The sequence below is a fragment of the Psammomys obesus genome, unplaced genomic scaffold, assembly GCF_907164565.1.
Source record: "Psammomys obesus unplaced genomic scaffold, mPsaObe1.curated_primary_1811, whole genome shotgun sequence".
NCBI lineage: Eukaryota > Metazoa > Chordata > Mammalia > Rodentia > Muridae > Psammomys > Psammomys obesus.
This window is the reverse complement of record NW_026593286.1, coordinates 18,421,261-18,440,303: the sequence shown is the minus strand read 5'-3', so window position 1 is coordinate 18,440,303 and position 19,043 is coordinate 18,421,261.

Genomic DNA, 19,043 nt, shown 5'->3' with positions numbered 1-19,043 from the left:
AAGCTTCCTTTGGCCCTTTCTCGCTTTGTGCACCTCAGTTTCTGTAGGATTCAGAGTGGGCAGACTACCACCCAGAGATTACTGGCATCATCTGATCTGGCCATGCTTGTGTCTTGTTTCTTTTTGCATGGAAACTTGGCAGTCCTGCTGGGCTGCAAACTCACTGGCTCTTTTTAAAAACAAAAACAAAACTTTATAGTGCTGATGAGAAGCTTTGCAATGATTTGTACACATGCCTCAGGGTTCCTGTCAATGGGCAATTTGACAGGCTGTGGCTGGCCTTTTCTTTTAGTCTGTCTCTGACCAGGTGGCTTTGGTCGATCCCAGGATTCTAGAATATTAGAGGGGGTCTGGGAACCCATGTGGTTCAATCCATCTTTGAGCGACAGAGACTTAGGGAGTTCTAGTGTTTTCCTCAAGGTCACAAGAGTGGAGGGCTCAGCAGGAAGGGAGTAATGGACCTTTGGTAGGGAGCTGCTCCCTCTCCCTTCCTCTGTGCAGGTGCAGCTCCCTCCTGTGAGTGAAGGGGAGGCAGCCCTTTCCCTGCCTGGAACAGCCAAATGGATTCTTCTTGAGACCAGCAGTCCATTAGCCTCACTTCTTCCGGCTTCCTCTGTGGAATGGCTCCCTGGGGCCCCCCCGAGAAGCTTCAGGAACTAGCTGCCTGTCAGCCACCTTATTAAACTGGTTTCCAGATGTCTCCACCTCTGATTGAGGAGGCAGGAAGAGGGTGAGGGGTAGAGTTTGTCCCTTAAATGAAGTTGGTTAGACTGGTAATAAATAACATTTTGTGATGATGGAACAGGTGGTCAGGGGAGGTGGGGTGACACAGACCACATCCTTCATGAGACCGTGCGTGAGCATGAGATGCAAAAATGGACAGCCAGAGCAGAGCCTCTGGGGGCGAGACACAAAGGATGTATGGGAAGGTATAGATAGTGTAGGGGTGGGGAAGACCATCGCTTTTGACTTCATGGGAGAGCAAGTAAAGGAAGCTGCAAAGGAGAGAATCCTTTCTTGCCACCTTCAATCATTCAGTGGCTCTTGACAACCTGTGGCAAGCTTTGGCACGTGCAGCTCCTACCTCTGCTTTTGCCCTTATGTGGATTCCTTTCTTATTTCTCTGTCTTGTATCAAATCTTTCTCCCTTTCTCTTATAATAGCATTGCATCTAGAGCGCTGTCAGATTCTGGGTGTGCTTTGTTACAGCTTTGGGCTACCATGTAAAAAGAGTACTGCAGAGTCTCCAAAGAGGCTTTCGGGGATGAGAAAAGAAGCTTTTGGGGAACGTGACTTCCAAAGTCCCCTGGTTTCACTTTTGCCACGTTCTGTGGGCCAAGTAAGCCCCTAAGGCCAGCATCGATTCTAGGTATGGGAACCAGATTGCAGCTAGATAGATCCCTCAACTGTGATCAGCTGCTGTGGACCATAGATCCTTTCCTGACATGTGGCTTTTTCAAAAATCTGCTAGGCTCTTTTAAATTGTATGAATTGATTGATTGACTAATTAAGTAATTAAGATGTCCCGGGGATGCAACTCAGGCCCTTATGTGGGCAAATCCTCTCCCACCAGGCTATGGTTTTAGTTGATGACTCTTTTATGCTGTGAATCTGGAGATCTTCCCTTCACTGTGAGGAGTTTAAGGCTATTAGCCTCCACTGCACTGTCTTCTTGTCAGAGCTTCTGGCCACTTGGTATCCCATGCCATAACTCCTCCCTTGATCTGCACCTCTAGAGACAGGATTCCAGGCTCTGGAGAGTGTCCTGGGGTACAAGATAGAAAGGACCCATCCTGGAAAGTGTATCTTGTTCAAGCTACCTGCAAATATGAAAACATTACATGTATATATTGTACACATGTATATTACCGGGTCTTACACCCATTTGATAAAAAAAGAAAACTGAGGTACAATGAAATTGAAGTTTAGCTCAGAAGCTAAAAACATTAAGCAACTCGCCTTGGTTCACAGTGCTGTAAAATAGGAATCCAGTATTCTGTTTTAACCCAGTCGGTGTGTGGATCTGGGCAGGTCCTGCATTCGATACAGCTCGAGTAGACCCGACTCTGGATCCTCTGAACCCATGCAAATATATATATATATATATGGGTATCTATACTCCCAACACAGGGGAAGCAGGGACAGGAAGAACACATGGGTGTGTACACACACACACACACACACACACACACACACACACACGAACCAAGTAAGGTGTGAAACCAGGAATGCTCTCTAATACTGGGGCCCTGTGGCCTATTGTCAGTGGAGGAAGCCTCAGAAGCCTGTGTCTACTACGAATTAGGTTGACTGATTGTAGGAGAGGTAAAAGTTTCCTCTGTGAGTTTGTAGATCCCTATGTTAAGCTAGCCTTACCATCAGCTATCTCTTTGAGTCAAGACAACTCCTCTTATTTCCCATGGTGCTCTAGAACCTATTTACAGAGAATGTAAATTTTGGCTACATTCAAACAATGGAATTATAATCCTGGGTTAATTAATGTTCAGATAAATGAATATGCTGAGGAGCCAGGAAGGGTGGAAGTCTTTAATATGGATATTCAGAGTCATCAGGGACTGGAAGCCATATGAAAGACAGACTTTCCAAGGGTGCAAGTAGGGTTGAAGGTGGGGTTGGAGTGAATTCTGTGGGATTCTCTTGAAGACCTTTCTGCTCCAAACCCATTTTGACCCCTTGTTCCTAGCTGTATGCACTTTATATTTCTCCTTTTAAAATGATTTTTACTTTGGCAAAGAGACAGACATCCCCCAAGGAAGAGTGGCAGGAATCTTCCAGTCATTTTCTCGATGGGATGGTTGAGGCTGCCCAGCAGAGGTAAACATTATGAGCCTGGCATCAGGTAGGATCTGTTTATGGCCCTCTGGCCATCTCCTCCTCCTACTGGAATGGCAGATGGTCTGTGTTTTTAATAATTAAGGAAAAAAAAAAGTAGGAGGGAAAGCAGGCTCAGTAGGAGGAATTTGGAACTATCCAGGCAGCACAATTGAGCTGTGAATTTGTTTGGAAAGTGCGAATGGCGACTCCGCATTCAGCATGCCCACAGCCTCAGCCACTTCAGGGAAGCTGGGATAGTCCCAAGTGATGGTTTTCATCAGCACACCTTTCCCAGGGGGTGGTAAGTGGAAGCCATTGGTAGACACCGAGACTTTGTATGCATAGGACTGTAAACCCCACAAAATTGAGGAAGACATTACCTCGAAGGCTCAATCTCAATATAGCCTCGGGGGATGAAGATCCCTAAGGCCTATGAAAATTAGCTTAAATAAGTAGTCTGGGGGTGATTTAGAGGAAAAAAAAAAAAAGCACTGTCCAATTTTAGCAGAAAAGACATGGGCTCTAAGAAAAGATGGAAGAAGGCTGAGACCCTGTTGGATTCTCTCATGGAACAGAGCCCTCTGCGTTGGTTTCATCTGGTGCTCATTTAGCAGAGACCGTGGGCAAGCGGAGCTGCAGCTGAGAATTGAGATTTTCAGTTTCTTGGCCTGAAAGTGCTGAGTCAAATGGCCTTTTGCTGGGTCTCTTCTGAATGTCACAGCTGGAAAGGTCTGGAGAAGTCACCACTTCTGGACCTCGCCATTGTCTACTGAGATATGGAAAGACCTTGATATCAGAGGAGGCTGCAAGGTACTGACCATGTGGAAATTACACGAACACCGGAATAAAGGCATCGCGTGACAGGACAGCATATAGCGGCTCCAATATGCGGGACTCAGGGCCCATCTTCTCATCTTGACTAGACCCCCCAAGTATGTATCTGCTCCTGTTCTCAGCAATATCCTTTTTTATTCTTGCTAGCTGCTGAGCCAAGTTTTCTAGAAGATGGTAGAATGAGCTCTTACTCTGTGCAGAGCCTGCCTCCCTCCCTGGCCTGAGGGACAATACTTCTCAGTCCCTCTGCCTCTGGCAGGAAGGAATGTCAAGGGCTTTGGGAGGAAAGAAAGCTAACCTTCCCTGCCCTCCTCTCCCATCTCTTCCCTCATACCCACTCTCCCCAAGCTCCTTGCCTGGTCTCTGCTGGATCCTATTGACCAGCTGCCACCAAGAGGAATTGGCCAGGCAGATGGTGGGAGACTGGGCTTGCAGGGGAGCTGGCAGCCAGCTGCACAGACATGTCACCCACTGCAAGTGGGGACATTCTGTTCTGAGGAGTCTCTCTCCCTCTCTTCCCTAACTCTTCATCATTCACGAAGTTTCTTGGCTCTTTTCTCACTTCTCCTTCTGCCCGGATCCCTGCTCATTTTCCTCCCCACTTTTCTTTCTCCTTAACTGCCTCCTACTTCCTTTTTTTTTTTTTTTTTTTTTAATTCTCCCTTAGCCATGGTGCTTGGCAATGAAAGCAGCCTTCTGGCTACTCCCAGCAGAGGGAGGGGTCCAAGTCAGGGGGAGGAGTCTCTTCCCAGCTACCATGTCAACACAGGAATGACACAGGCACCATCTTCTTGGCATCACACTTCTGCACGGAGAGCCACAGGCTGAAGGGTCTCTCCCTGCTTAGTAGTGTAGACCATAGTTTAACACCATTGGCCTTGATGCAGTGAGAAAAAGGCTGTGAACTTGGAGCTGGGGACTAAAACCAGCCAGGTCTTGGGTAGATCATTTGCCCTGACAAGGCCCAGGTTGAAGATCCAGTGCTCTGGGGCCACTTAGCAGGTCACTGATCTCCCCCAGATACTGTAACCCTCATGATTACTATGGGATGGAAATGCATCAATTTTCATGTTGTTCAGGCTTTTTTTTTCTTGCTGAACACTCTTGTCTTCAGGGTCCTGGATGGAGGAATGGTCGATTCACCAGGTGCTTCATGTTTTCTATAGGGGGCCTTGACTCTGAAGAGGTGTGGCAGCACTCAGACATACTTGATCCCTGTGGCAGAGGGAGAAGTTTCCATGTTTCTTAGTCAGGAGTTTGCCATTTCTAATTCATAGCAAGAGGCCCAGAGACATCTCTGAGGGGGACAAGAAGAAATAGAGTCATTCAGAGTAGTCTGAAGAGAAGCAGCTTCACCCCTAGATTCCTCTGGCCCCCCAGCTCTCCAAGAGCCCCAAATCACTGTCTACCCAATGCTCTACTCTGATGGCCATGGTACAGAAGGGGACTAGCTTATATTGGAACCATAGTTAGCCACTGTGCCCTTGAAAATTCTTTGGAGCAAGCGCCTCCAAATAACTGAATTGTTCATTTTATATGGTTCTACAAATTTGAATTTCAATAGTTACAGGTGGCCAATTAGACACCTGTGAGACATTCGGGAAACCAGGAGTGGGCTGATACCTCAGGTGATGGTAACATTTTACAAAGTACCCTCACTCTCACCTCTTCATCCAGCTGTCTTAACAGAGAACTCAGCATCTGACACAATGACATACTTCATAGATGATTTTTTGTTTTTGTTTTAAATTTACGCCAATCCTTTTCTTAAAGCCACTGAGCTAATTCTACTAGCAGGGGATTTGATTCGCCTGACAGCGGAGCTGTGCTTTATTGAGCATACCAAATTTTATCTGGAAAACTAAGACCTGTGTTATTTATATATTTGTTCTTTTAAAATGGGGTTACATGCAGCTTAGGCTAAGCGCATACTCACTGTGTAGCCATGGTTGACCTTGAACTCCTGACTCTCCTCCCTCCACCTCCCAGGTGCTGGGATTACAGATGTACACTACAGTACCCATGCTGAAACCTGAATTTTGACTTTTTGTCTGCCTCTGGTTAGCTCTACAGCCATAAGTGAGTTCCTCTTTGGCCTCAGTTGGCTCATGGTTGAAAGGAAGAAGTTGGGGTGATGTATCCCAGGTTCTCTTGGGTTCTAGAAGTTTCAGTTGTGCTTCCTGAGGTCCACAGTGGCTACGTGGGCATTGTGAGTGAGTGTGTCTAGAAGAGAGGGGAGAAAACATTGGGGTGGTGGATGGGGGAGAAAAGACGGAGAGGTAGGTGAGAGGGTCTGCTCTGACAGAGGAAGGACATTGGGGCTATTCCTCTGAAATCTCTTCTAGAAACCCACTCAGCTGTTCCAGGAAGAACGCAGGGCTGGCAGCAAACCCAGAGGTAACTGAGAGGCTGGCAAGCAGGATGTCTGGTGTTTGTTCCACCTTTTCTCTTTTTTGAGTTGGCTTCTGCTATCACTCTAGCTCCTTTCCTCCCACCAGCCTGGGTTTTAGCGGCCCCAACAGAAGTCAGTATTTTCCACTGTGTAGCTTTAACTGAGTCCTAAGCATAGCACATACTCCCTGTTCCTTCCTTCTACAGGTTGTCCTTGTCCAAGCTGTCATCTGAAATTATCCAGGCAGTATTCCTGGCCCCAGCATCCCTGCCATGGGCTCTCCATCTGGAGCCAAGGCTGAGCTTTTCCCTCAGAGCAGCTTTGGGTCATTCTTGCTGGAAGCTAGATGCTGACTCTGCCCACCACGATAGAAATCACATTGTCACTTCAGCTAGATCTTGTAGAATCCTGTACTTCACCCACTTAGAAAAAGAGAATCTCGAGTGTTCCTGGTACCCTGCAGAATTTTGCTGAGCACCCTGGATGAGTAGACAAGGTCTTTCTTCCAGAGGCTTGGGGATTCAGGACTGTGTAGGGCAAGCTTCCATAGACATGAGTAGGTAATAGAAGTGGGCCACTATAAAATCCTAGGGAACAGTGAAACCAGCAGTATTTCCCTGTCTGCCTAGTTCCAGCATAATTACTACTATGCAAAAATATGGGCAGAATGTGCTTGGTACAATTATTTATTTATTTTTTATTTATGTTGGGGCAGAGAAGCTACTGGAAACTGGATTTCAATTTAAAGTTTCCTAATCTTTAAAAATGGCTCGCTGGCCATATCAGACTCCTCTCTGAGTGAAAACCATTCCTGTCTCTTATGTACTGGCAAATTCCTCAGGATGTGGTTGCTGAATGGCTAAAGGGAGGCTGGAATGAGATGATTGGACCTCTGGATGTTCCAGGCACAGGCTGACACTGGCTTCCTGCCTTGGTGTAGAGGTAGGCCTTATTTGCACCAGAGAAACTAATGACACGACTCTCTACTTGGACTCAAAGACCAAGTTCACAAAGCCATGGCCACTCCTGTTGTTCCTGCCCTGGGCTTTACCATGGGGTGCACACCTTTTGCCACCTCTCTCTCCTTATGGGGGAGAGGGAGGGAAGGGGGAACAGGGTCAGAAAAGGACGTTGACAAGGAACTTCCTAGGCCACCAAGCCTGAAGTGGCTGCACGAGGGTAAAGTTGAGGAGAAGCCTGGAACCCTTCTGCGGCCCTATTCCTTATGAATGTGCTAACATTTAATCTGCCTGAAAGAAATTTCTCAACAACATTGTTGGTACATTTCCTTCCCCCGGGGATTGTAAGATACATTTGTTGTGCTGTGCTCTTGACAGGTGTATTAGTCAGTGTTTCCTTGAGAGACGTAACTAATGTGTGTGCAAGGACAAGTGTGTTGGATGGAGAGAATAGGAGGGAGGAAGAGAAACACTTAGTTCATTGTCTCACCCCCGTGGTTAGCTCAATATTTGATGGTTTTCTTGTTATTTGCCTGACATCCTTCAGAACTCAGCTCTGGTAGGTGGAAAGGCTCAGCCTCCTCCTCTGGTATCTCATCGCCCTGTCTTTATTTTCCTTTGTGAACTCGACCACGGCCCTAACCCTGCCTCTTGGCGCCATGGGAGAGGAACACAGGCTTTCAGTTCCAGCACTATAGTTTATACCAGAGCCACACAGGGCATGTCAATTACTCTCCTTGTACCGTGAAGATTCACTTGGTCCTAACAAGGGGTTTTCTGAGAAGATGATATATAATACTGCCCAGAAATGTTGTCTGACAGGGGCCGGTCCATTGGCAACATTATATAGAGCTGCCAGGTCCGGTGTTACCTTGTACATGTTAACTGTTAGAGGGCAGGGGCTTATGGGTAGGTTAGCAGGGGCATGTGGCAGGTCAGCAGGCCTCCCATAAATATTTGCTCCATTAATGAGTAAAACACTGGACTCATGGAATCACCTCCCATATCTTTCCAATGTCCCTGTGTGAACTTCACAGACCCACTGCTTGGCTTTGGTCCCCACTCTGTCTCCTGTATCTTTTGTCTTCTTTGTATTTTTTTTTAGAGTACCTCTGTTGATGGGGTCCTTTAGGGGTCACTAAATCCATTCTTCTGCTTTCAGCAAGTTCTGACTTTCATTTATTCTCCACTCCAACTTGGAGGCTAGATCCAGGAAAGTCATCCAACACAAAGATTTTTTAAAAAAAATTCCAGAAATAAGAATTCTCTCTTCATTTAGGAAAGTCCCAAGGCTACAGACATGAGGACACTAGGTTGTCTTCCATGATGCCATTTCCTGGTCACTGGGGAAAGGGAGTGGGTGGGGTAAGAGGAGATGGTTTCACTGCTCTCCTTTCTTCAGGGATATTTGGGTACATCTTTATGTTATCTTGGCTGGGGTTATGTCAACCTAAAAACTACCTTATCTCCTGGGTTTTATCAGGTCCGTGGTCTGCTCCCCCTTGTTCCCATCTCCTCTCCTGGAACAGAGGTGGCTTTTTCCCATCTGGACTTTCTGAAATATCAAACCCCATTGCATCATGGTGTATCAACTAACATCTTTTCCAAGTAGGAATCCAAGAAACCATGGCTACTTTTTAAATTCTCCAGAGATTCCTCTGTTCTGAGACACATTCGTAACTATGTGGTGTCAATGTGGCTGTTAAGAGTCAGTAAAGTAAAGAATTCCATCAGCCCACAGAGCCCTGAGATCAGTGTCCATGCCATTCCCTGGTAGCATCAAAGAGCGTACACTACTCTCATGCCCATCAACTTCCTTGAGACCATCTCACAGGAGTTGCTAACTAGCTTCCCTTCCCCAGTCTCTACATCTCCCAATTCCTCCCAAAAATTTTGGGATCAGTTGTCTCCAGGGTATCAGCAACTGGAGGAAATTCATGCTTTCTCAGGTTAGATGGAGGTTGGTTCCTAGGGCTTAAATGTCTCTAGGTGTGTGCTTCTTATCCAGATGAGCATGTCTGGCTTAGGTTTCTCAATTGGAGTATGTTTTTCAAATTTAATAAATTCTAGTTTTAGCCAAAAAACAGCCAGATAGTAGAATGATCTCATCTTTGGAAAATTCCATTTTTCCTTTCTCCTTTCATTCCTCTATCACTTTCCTGCTTTCCTCTTACTCTCTCTTTCCTTCCATTTCTCTTTTCCTTCTCTTATTTACCTTCATCCTTGTCTTTATGTACCCCTTTCTCTTTCCTCTCCACCATCTTTATTTACTGCTTAGCTCTCATATGGCAGATAGATACTAAAGAAACTAAACCAAACATTCAAACTCATTCTCAAATCTTATTCTTTAGAACTTACATCAGACTCAAAGAGAAAATCTATAAGCAAATAATAATAAATTATATAGATGTTCATCATCAATGGCTATAATGAGTACAACATTTGGAATAGTCACAATGTGGTCTTGGAGCCTAAAAGGTGTCCTGAGCCCTTTTGAGCAGAGGGTAGCTCTGCACCAAAAACCAGTTCAATCCAAACCCCTACCCTGAGATTTGGGGAAGCCAATGCTAAGTATTTCTTACCTCTTCCTCAGAAGAGCAAAGGAGAAAGTGCACAGAGAGGATGCGCATGAGAACTCACATTCCTACACAATGTTGTCTGTGCTCTACGACTTGCCAACATTTCTCTCTCCTCCTTCAACAGGATAATTTAGGTGGGTGGTCTTGAACTTGAATGTGCATCACAATCATGTGCGAGACTTATTAAAATTCAGATCACTGGGCTCTATCTCCCAAAATTTATGATTCAGTAAAATCAGCCTGGGACCAAAATTCTGCAGTTATGAACATTTCTGTAGGTTCGTGCTACTGCTCCTCCAGAAACTACATTTTGAGAAACCCTGGATTAGACATGATTTTAAATCTTTCCCCCCTAAAGTGCTATTAGTTATTCTTCAATGAGTTTACAACCTGATTCACATATTTCTCCTGAGAGAAAAAGAGTTTGATGTCTCTACTCTTACAGTTTCTGATTAGTTGTTTGGCACCTTGTGTACACACATAACTATTAGACAGTCAGGAAGGCTCCTACAGTCTTCCCATCCATGCTTCCCTGAGAACCACTGCACTTTGAAAAAATATTTTGATTGCCATACGCTGTCGGGAGCCGCTCCCACCATTACAAGATGGCGCCGGCTTCCTGCTTCCTGGTTCTTCTTGCCAGCATTTTCGCGCTTCTTGTCAGCATTGCTTCGCGATTTGCGCATGCGCCGCCTTATGCTAATGTAGGATTGTGTGATCCTCCAATGGGAGATCACATGTTAATTGGGTTTTGTGTGGAGCACCAATTACAGATGAACACGCCTCTCTGCTGGCTATTTAAGCAGAGCACAACCCGGGGTCTGGGTCCTTCACCATCTGCAAGAAAGAGCTTTACAATAAACTTGCCGCTGAAGAAATCCTCGGTTGTTGCGTCGTCCTTATCGGCAAAGGCCGCACGCGACAAGTGGTGCCGAAACCCGGGAACCGCCGAACCCCGGAGTGCAGGATCGCTTCGAAGGACCCCGACTGCTCGTCGAGTAAGGATTCAAAGTCAGTGGCGTGAGAACCGCGGTACTTTTCTGCAAGGTATGACTGATTGGATGTGGGGTGGATTGTTTCTCGTCGTCTGTTTCATTTTCATTTTGTTTTGCTGTCTGTGCCTTAATTGCGGGAAACGAGATAAAGTGTGTGTTTTTCCACCCTGTGATCAACCTTAACGGACCGTAAGCCTCAGGTAGATAACTGAGCTGGCCTTCCCACTCCTGTAAATAAAGGAAGCATGGGAAATCATCAAGTAAAGCCGATTCTGGAGGCAGTGCGGGCATTGCTTAGACAGAGAGGCTTAAAGATTCCAGACCGGGTGCTGCAAAATTTTATAAAGGAAGTTGACCGAGTAGCACCCTGGTTTCAGATGTCTGGGACTTTGACTACAGGATGTTGGGATAAATTAGGCAATGACATCATAACAGAAAAGGAAAAGGGAACATTAAGGCCCGGAACGATGCCAATTTATAAATTGATTAAATCGTGCATAGAGGATGAGAACTGCAAGGAAAAGGTAAAAGTAGGGCAAAGAATATTAGCAGATCACCAAGACAGTCTATCCGAAGCAGAAAAGGGAATTAAGACCGGTAAATCCCCTAAGGATGGGACCAAAGAAGATAAGGCTAAAGCGCCGAAGGCGCGAAAGCTAGTTAAGAAGTCAAAGAAACCAAAACAGACTGGTAGCAAGGAAAAGAAGAGTGGTGCCCCGCTATATCCCAGTTTAGCGGAGTTTCAGAATTTGAAAGTCGCCTCGTCATCGAGCGAGCCGGAGTCTACAGAGAGCGAAAACAGCTCTTCTGAGAATCAACAAACTGATGAGGAGTCAGGGCTCGACCCTGACGAGCAGGCAGAGTTGGATGAGGAAGCAGCTAAATATGAGGAAGGGCGTTACCGCCCGGATCCGCCACCATATGTGGCCTATGCTGGCACTTCCGGGTTCTCCATGCAGAAGTCAGCCACTGAAAAACCCAAATCTGCAGAGACAAAATTTTCCCTGATATCAGAAAAAGAGAGGAAGCGGATTAAAACTCGTTCCCAATCTGGGAGGACGCTCAGAATAATAGACATCATTCTCCTTTAGATCTTAAACAGTTGAAGGCATTAGCGGAAGCAGTCCAGACATATGGCGTCAGTGCCTCCTTTACGGTGGCGCTGATAGACTGGCTGACAATGCCATGACTCCAGACGATTGGTACAATACTGTAAGAGCCTGTCTGACTATGGGGCAATATTTAGACTGGAAGTCCATCTTTCACGAGCTGTGCTCAGCTCAAGCAAAGCAAAATATAGCCAATCAACGGCCTCAATGGAATTATGATATGCTTACTGGACAAGGCCAGTGGGTAGTTAATCAGACCTTATACCCACCTGAAGTATATGAACAAATACCGGTAACAAATCAAGGCTTGGCAGCAGCTGTGCTCTCTGCTCTTATTACTCCTTACACTAGCCATCAAGTACAGGTGCTATGCTCCACTCTAGATGTATGGGCTGTGTTACGATGCACCTACTCCGGCAACATTGATAATCATTAAAGGACCGGATCCTATTTTAATAAGATCCAGGGGAGCTGTGTGTATTTTTCCGCAGGACCAAGAAAATCCAATTTGGGTTCCGGCGCAATTGACCCGGGTGGTGAAGCAAGATGAGCCTGACCCTAACTTTGATCCTGATCCTGATGTTGAACGGACTGCTGACGAGCTTGGAGGTGGAGACCCAGGAGATTCCACTAATGACTCTCTGGGACTACCTTATTTGCCAATGTCTATCTTCTGCCTTTTCCTATTTTAAGGAGTGGGTTGGCGTGGGAATATTTGGAGTGTTGCTACTGGCTGGACTGTTTCTCTGTTTTTGGTTGCTCTGCAGATTCAAAAGACAACAACATCTTAAAAATGTGGCCATGGTGCGGGCAATGCTGGCTGTGGAACAGGGGACATCCCCCCAAGTTTGGCTTAACATGCTCAGTCGTTGAGACACTGTCTGAACTTATAGCACCCCTGAAGGGCACAAGTTCCCATTGCACCAGGATGCTGTTCTAGACAGACCTCTGCACTCCCCAGGGCTCGGGTTCCCATTGCACGGGGCTACGGGTGCAGAGGGTCTCCTGCACCGTGTAACCTTCTTGATCGCTAATGCTGTTGGCTCAGCAGGCTGATCGACAACTTCATGGTGTGTTAATTTTTCTGACTGACTTGGCCTTTAATTAATAAATAAGGGGGAGATGTTGGGAGCCGCTCCCGCCATTACAAGATGGCGCCGGCTTCCTGCTTCCTGGTTCTTCTTGCCAGCATTTTCGCGCTTCTTGTCAGCATTGCTTCGCGATTTGCGCATGCGCCGCCTTATGCTAATGTAGGATTGTGTGATCCTCCAATGGGAGATCACATGTTAATTGGGTTTTGTGTGGAGCACCAATTACAGATGAACACGCCTCTCTGCTGGCTATTTAAGCAGAGCACAACCCGGGGTCTGGGTCCTTCACCATCTGCAAGAAAGAGCTTTACAATAAACTTGCCGCTGAAGAAATCCTCGGTTGTTGCGTCGTCCTTATCGGCAAAGGCCGCGCGCGACAATACGCATGTTTTGGGGCTAGGGACCAGGCAAGTCTGGTAAACTGGGATAATGCTATGTAGGTAAGTCTCTTCCCTTCTGGTCAAAAATGTTTCCATATAGAACTTGCATCTACACACACACACACAGACACAGAGGAAGAGAGAGAGAGAGAGAGAAACAGAGACAGACAGAGACAGAGAGACAGCGACAGACAGAAACAGAGAGAGACAGAGAATGCTAATCCAGAATGGAAAAAATAATGTCAAAGATGGCTGCTCACAGGTTAGGCTGTCCTAAATGAAGGGCATCACGGCCTGCTTCTCTTCTCAGCATAGTTTCCATTCTAAACCCTTGATGGATGCTAGAAGACACATGCAGGTATAAGCTCCTTCCCCCTGTAGTACAGTCCCCAGTCTAGATGGCAATGGGGATAAGTGGCCACGTAGGGCCATTACAGGGTCTAATTGACATGTGGTTGAGTTAGAAGTATTTGCTTTCACAAAGAATACTTGGGGGTATGTGAAAGCTCGACAGTGGTACCTATTTTGAGGATGGACTAGCTTGGCTATCCACATGCTGATCACCTGTCATTCACTTGCTCAGACTAGTTCCACATGTGTCAGCCTTGACCATGCTTCAGTGCATCTCTGAACACAGGTGTGGTCTGAGAGTGACTTCTCTGAGAAGCATTATTCCTCTCCTGCCTTTACTCTTAGGGTAGTTTGCTATGGTGTGAGAAGTCAGAGGAGCCTGCTCAGCCAGTTTGAACTAGCAGGGGTTGATATTCTCTGGGGAAACCTTGACCAATGGGATGCTAGAACTGGAGGACACATACCCCTCTCTAGTAATTTTAGGGAATGCACGTGGCTCACCAAAGAGTGTTCAGAAAGATGGCCTCCTGGTAGCTAAAGAAGCCTGAACAGCTCATCATTCCTGGCTCAGCCTCTTCTTTGAATGTGTTTTAATTACGGTTTTATCACTCTGAAGAGGCACAGTGACCAGAGCAACTGTTATAAAGGAAAGCATTTAACTGGGGCTGGCTTATAGGTCAGAGGTTTAATTCATTACCCTCATGGCAGGAAGCATGGTAGCATGTAGGCAGACATGGTGCTGGAGAAAGAGCTGAGAGACTACATCTGGGTCATTGGCAGGCAGCAGGTGTTTAGTTTCTTTGAGGTCTTTATTTGTTTTAGAAACAAGCCCTCTATCATATGTGTAGATGGCAAAAGTTGTTTCCCATTCTACAGGCTGCCTCTTCAGTTGACTAAGGAATCCCTTTGCAGCATGGAAGTTCTGTAATCCATTAAGTCCTATTTGTTGCTTGTTGATCTTATTTCCTTGGTCACCAGCATCCCACTCAGAATGTCTCTACCTGAGTCTGTATCCTGACGTGTACTCCCTACCCTTTCTCCTACAGGTTTCAGATCTTTGCTCCACTTGGAATTGGTTTGTGTTCAGGAGGAGGGAAGATTAACTTTCATTCTTCTACATGAAAACAAGCAGCCTTCCCAGCATGACTTGTTAAAGTTGCCATCATTCCTCCAATGTATATGACATTTTTTTTAAAAATCAAGATGGCTGTGAGTATGTGGACTTACGTCTGGGTCCTTTATTCTATTGTCTGTTTCACCTACACATACATGTGTGAATATACCACACTCTGACATATACTGCATGTGCAAATACCGCATACCCACACGCACAATTAAAACAAACATACACTTTATTAAGCAGAATCAGTGAATAGTCTGTAAACTTCTGAACTAATACAGATTGGTGAGAGAAATGCAAATCAAAGCCCCAAACATGAACCACTTCCATTTTAGGACTAACAGAAATTAACCTACCCAACAGTACTAAGGGTTGACAAGAATGTGAGGCTTGAGGAATTCTCGCACAGATGGTGGAGTAGAAAGGAAGAAAGCTCACCACTGGAATTCTTTTACATTATGTTTCACAGTTAAACATGGGAAAAATTTATATCCCAGGTCCTATGTATACAGAAGAGTTCACAATGTATAGAGAGTAGGAAACACACATGAGATCCACCAAAGTGTTATTTTTTCGTAACAATACAAGCCAAGGAAACAACCTGAAATCCATGCCCAAAGAGAATGAATAAATAAATCTCAGAGGTCATCCAACACCATCCTTTCCATCACTGAAAAGATCACATATTTTATACACATTCCAGTGTGGCTCAACCTTGTATGTATAACATTGGGCAAATGCAGCAAACCATAGACTAAATACACTACGGCTCCGTTTATGTAAACTTCAAAAGAAGCAAAACGCAACAATGGATTGTTTGAAGATGCACACATGTGTGGTAAAATTACAAAGGAAAGCAAAAAAATTTTAAAAAAAGATGAAAACGAAGTTGGTCACAGTGGTTACTTTGAAATGGGGGAGAACCCAAGGAGGCGGGAAACATTTGAACATGCAAACATTCAAAGTGATTGGCGCGATTTTACTTCCTCAGTCAAGTGGGAAACACAGGTGTTTTTAATATGATTGCTTAAGCTGTACGTGTCCACACTCTTTTCACGTCGGCTGCGCTTTCTAATGTAAGAGAAATGGGTTGGAGTGTGTGTTAGGTTGCAGGGCTTTTGGACTGTTGCGATTTACTTCTCCAGGTCCTATCCATTGGGCTGATTAGGCCCCGAATGGTAGTTCTCATTGGACGACCCTTAAACACTGGAATCTATAGACCTCTTCCCCGGATCCTTTTGGTTTCCCAGAGAATTCTCCAACCTCTTGTCTGCAGAGCGGGGAGGTAGGGGAAGCTGGTGCCCGCTAGGCAGGGGAGATTTCCCCCGCAGGCTTCCACATAGTCTTGGCACTTCTGCTCTGGCTTCCTTGGAGGAAGGGGCCGGAAGCCTCCTTGCTGTGATAGGTAGAGGAAGGGACCTGGGTTCCTTTGCTTCTAGGGGCTCGCAAGCAGTTGCTGTCTTCAGTTGACAGCTCAGCCTTGCCTTTTATGGTGTAGTGTGTTCACACCCCAGAGCCAATTTGATGGCCTAGTGGTCAAGTGAATTTATCCCCCACCTTCCTTCCGTGCCTGTGCCGTGACTTGGCTTCTGAGCCTGCTTCTCTTTCTCTGTTGGGATATTTTGAGATATTTGATGTTTGACAAGTTGAGATAGGTATTCTCTCTCTCGTGTATCCCATCTATGAGCATGCCCTTGACGCCTTCCATCTTCTCCACTCATTCTCTTCTTTACCGTTTGTGGATGGAAGGCATAGCTAATTTACCCAATTTATTTAAATCTACTGTTTCTCATGACCCGTCAGAAACATAATACACTAAAAGAGGGAAATCACAGCAAAAGTACTCTTTGCAGATCTTCATTGGTTTACGATCCTGGACTCAGGTAGTGATAGAGACCAAAAGTGGTTCGGAATGCCTCCTACCACAACATGAAGGGTGATATTTATAGCCAGAGAAAAGGAAGTGTTGTTCAGAAAACAGAAGTGAGGTGTCGAGACAGCTCAGTCATTTACAGCTAGCATCTCTCTTATTTAAGCATGGCTTAAATGGTTGGCTGCTTGGGGTTGGCTGAGACCAAGGAGAGTAGGGTACAGTCTATTTGCATATCAAGTTTGATTATAATTTACCATGTACAGATAAACCTTAAGCCAAAGTTGAAGTATATGTATATACATATACATATATATATATATGTATATACATATACTACCTGTATATGTAGTAGGTTTATGTTTCTGTATTATAGTTAAAATAACTGAGAGTATTAAAAGTTAGCACCAGTTGCCCAGGGCCAAAGTTTAATGGCAGATGAGACTTGCTCCAAGGCTTATGGTTTCTATTCCAAGGAAGAAGTCTCGGGGCCTTTTCATCTTCTGTCCTTAGCTGCATCGTTTTGTCTTACCTCAAGCCTTCCTGTTACAAGTACTTATATCTGTTCTCCACTGAGAATTAAATACAACACACCATACGACCCCAAAACCCACGGTGACCCAGTCACAAGCCTGGGCCATTGGGTGTAAAAAAACTGACCTCCTGTCTCTGTGAATGGTTTCACAGACACAGCCTTCGCTGCATTTGGGAATAGCAGGTCCTCCTGGTGGCCCTTAGCCTGGCTCATGCTGGGAAACACTTGGAAGGGGATTTTATCTGGCAGTGGCGGGGAAGAGAAGAGAGTGAGGTGGGATGGTGCTTCATTTTTGTTCTCACTTGGGAAGCTGCAAGTTTCCTATGCTCCCTTGGAACCAAAGCTGTGTTTGGACTAAATGAGAGATCTCCAGGGAACAAAGGCTAAAGGGCAGGCATTTTTCAAAAACATCTTCTGTTGTAGTCCATCAATGTCTCTTCTCTGTCCTCCTCCAGAACACTCTCCTTTTTTTTTTTCCTGTCCTCTCTGACCCTAGCAGAATTACCTCCCCCAGCTGCTATCTGAAAAAACACTCTTAACCTTATTATAGGCATTGCTTGCCAGGTCATGGGAAGGCCAGGCCCCCGAGGAACTAGTTAGATGTGCCCAAGGGGTCGGGATACTGATAATGGGTATGGGGGTCAGTTGTGGGAATGGGAGTCCAGGGCGGGTTGCTCCTCTGCTTCCAGTTCTGAAGCCCAGGGATGTTCCTAACAGCACAGTAGCTAGTACTTGGTAGGCCTGGCTCTTACAATCAATTGCACAGGCAGGTGGAATCTGTGGTTACTCTTAGGATTTTAGAGTCAAAGTCTACTAGAATTTTATAGGAGAGAGAGCAAGGAAAGGGCAGATATCAAGGGAAGCTACAGAGTAAGAACTGTTTTTTTTTTCTTGCTAAAATGGAAAAAAAAATATCAGTAGTGAGTCCTTCAAAGGTCCTATGGCCACTGAACTGATTAATGCAGCTTTGTCCCGTAGTCAGGGGTATCTCTTCTTCCTTCCTCTGCCATCACATCGTAGGACTTTCATCTTGCCGTCCTAGGACTACTCTACTGAAGTCAGACCTGCAAATTAAGTTGTGTGACAGGAAACATAGGTAAAGAAGCCACATTCCTTCAGGACCAGGGCCTTGTCATCTGTAGTAATTTGAATAAAAATGGTCCTCATAGGTCCATAGGGAGTGACAGGCACTATTAGGAGGTGTGGCCTTGTTGGCGTAGGTGTGGCCTTGTTGGAGGAAGTGAGTTACTACTCAGTGGCTCAAGCCAAGCCCAGCGGGTTCACAGTCTCTTTCTGCTACCTGCAGATCCAGATGTAGAGCGCTCAGCTTTTAATAAGGAGTTTAGAGTAAAAAGAATGCAGCATACTGGCATTGTTATTAAATTTAACAGATCTACAGAACAGTTTCTAGGTATTAAGAGCTGTTCTATGAACTTGATATATATATTTTTAATTTTTCCCAGCAGTCATGTGGGAAAGTATCATTGTTTCCTCTTGGAATATGAATCCCAGATTAGTCCAGGTTCATATAACTAATGAGGTGGATGTATACTGTAATATCTATATGTAGGCACAACATACAAGTAAGTGCTCTGAGGGCAAAGGCAAGTTTAGAAAATACCTATGGAGCTCTTATGTGCTTAATGGGTCCCCAGATTTAACCAGTTATGGCCCCTGACCTCAAGGAGCTTCAGGTTTGAGGGGAAGATGTACAAAATATAACTGCCTTCAATACAAGTCTAGGTTCAGGAAACCAAGGACAGTGGTGAATGGAGGAGGTGAATGGACAAGGACCATGGAAATCTGGGAGGGCTGTGTATGAGCTTATGAGCTCTAACCAGGAAAGAAGGTCATAAGCAAAGCTAGCAGGTCTGAAAGGAGATAGCAACAGTTGGGTCTTTGACCTAGGTGCACATGGTATCTCTTTGGCTAGAACTAAGGTCATGAGTACAAGGCTGTCTCAGGCAAGTGGAATGCTGTAGGACCTGCCACT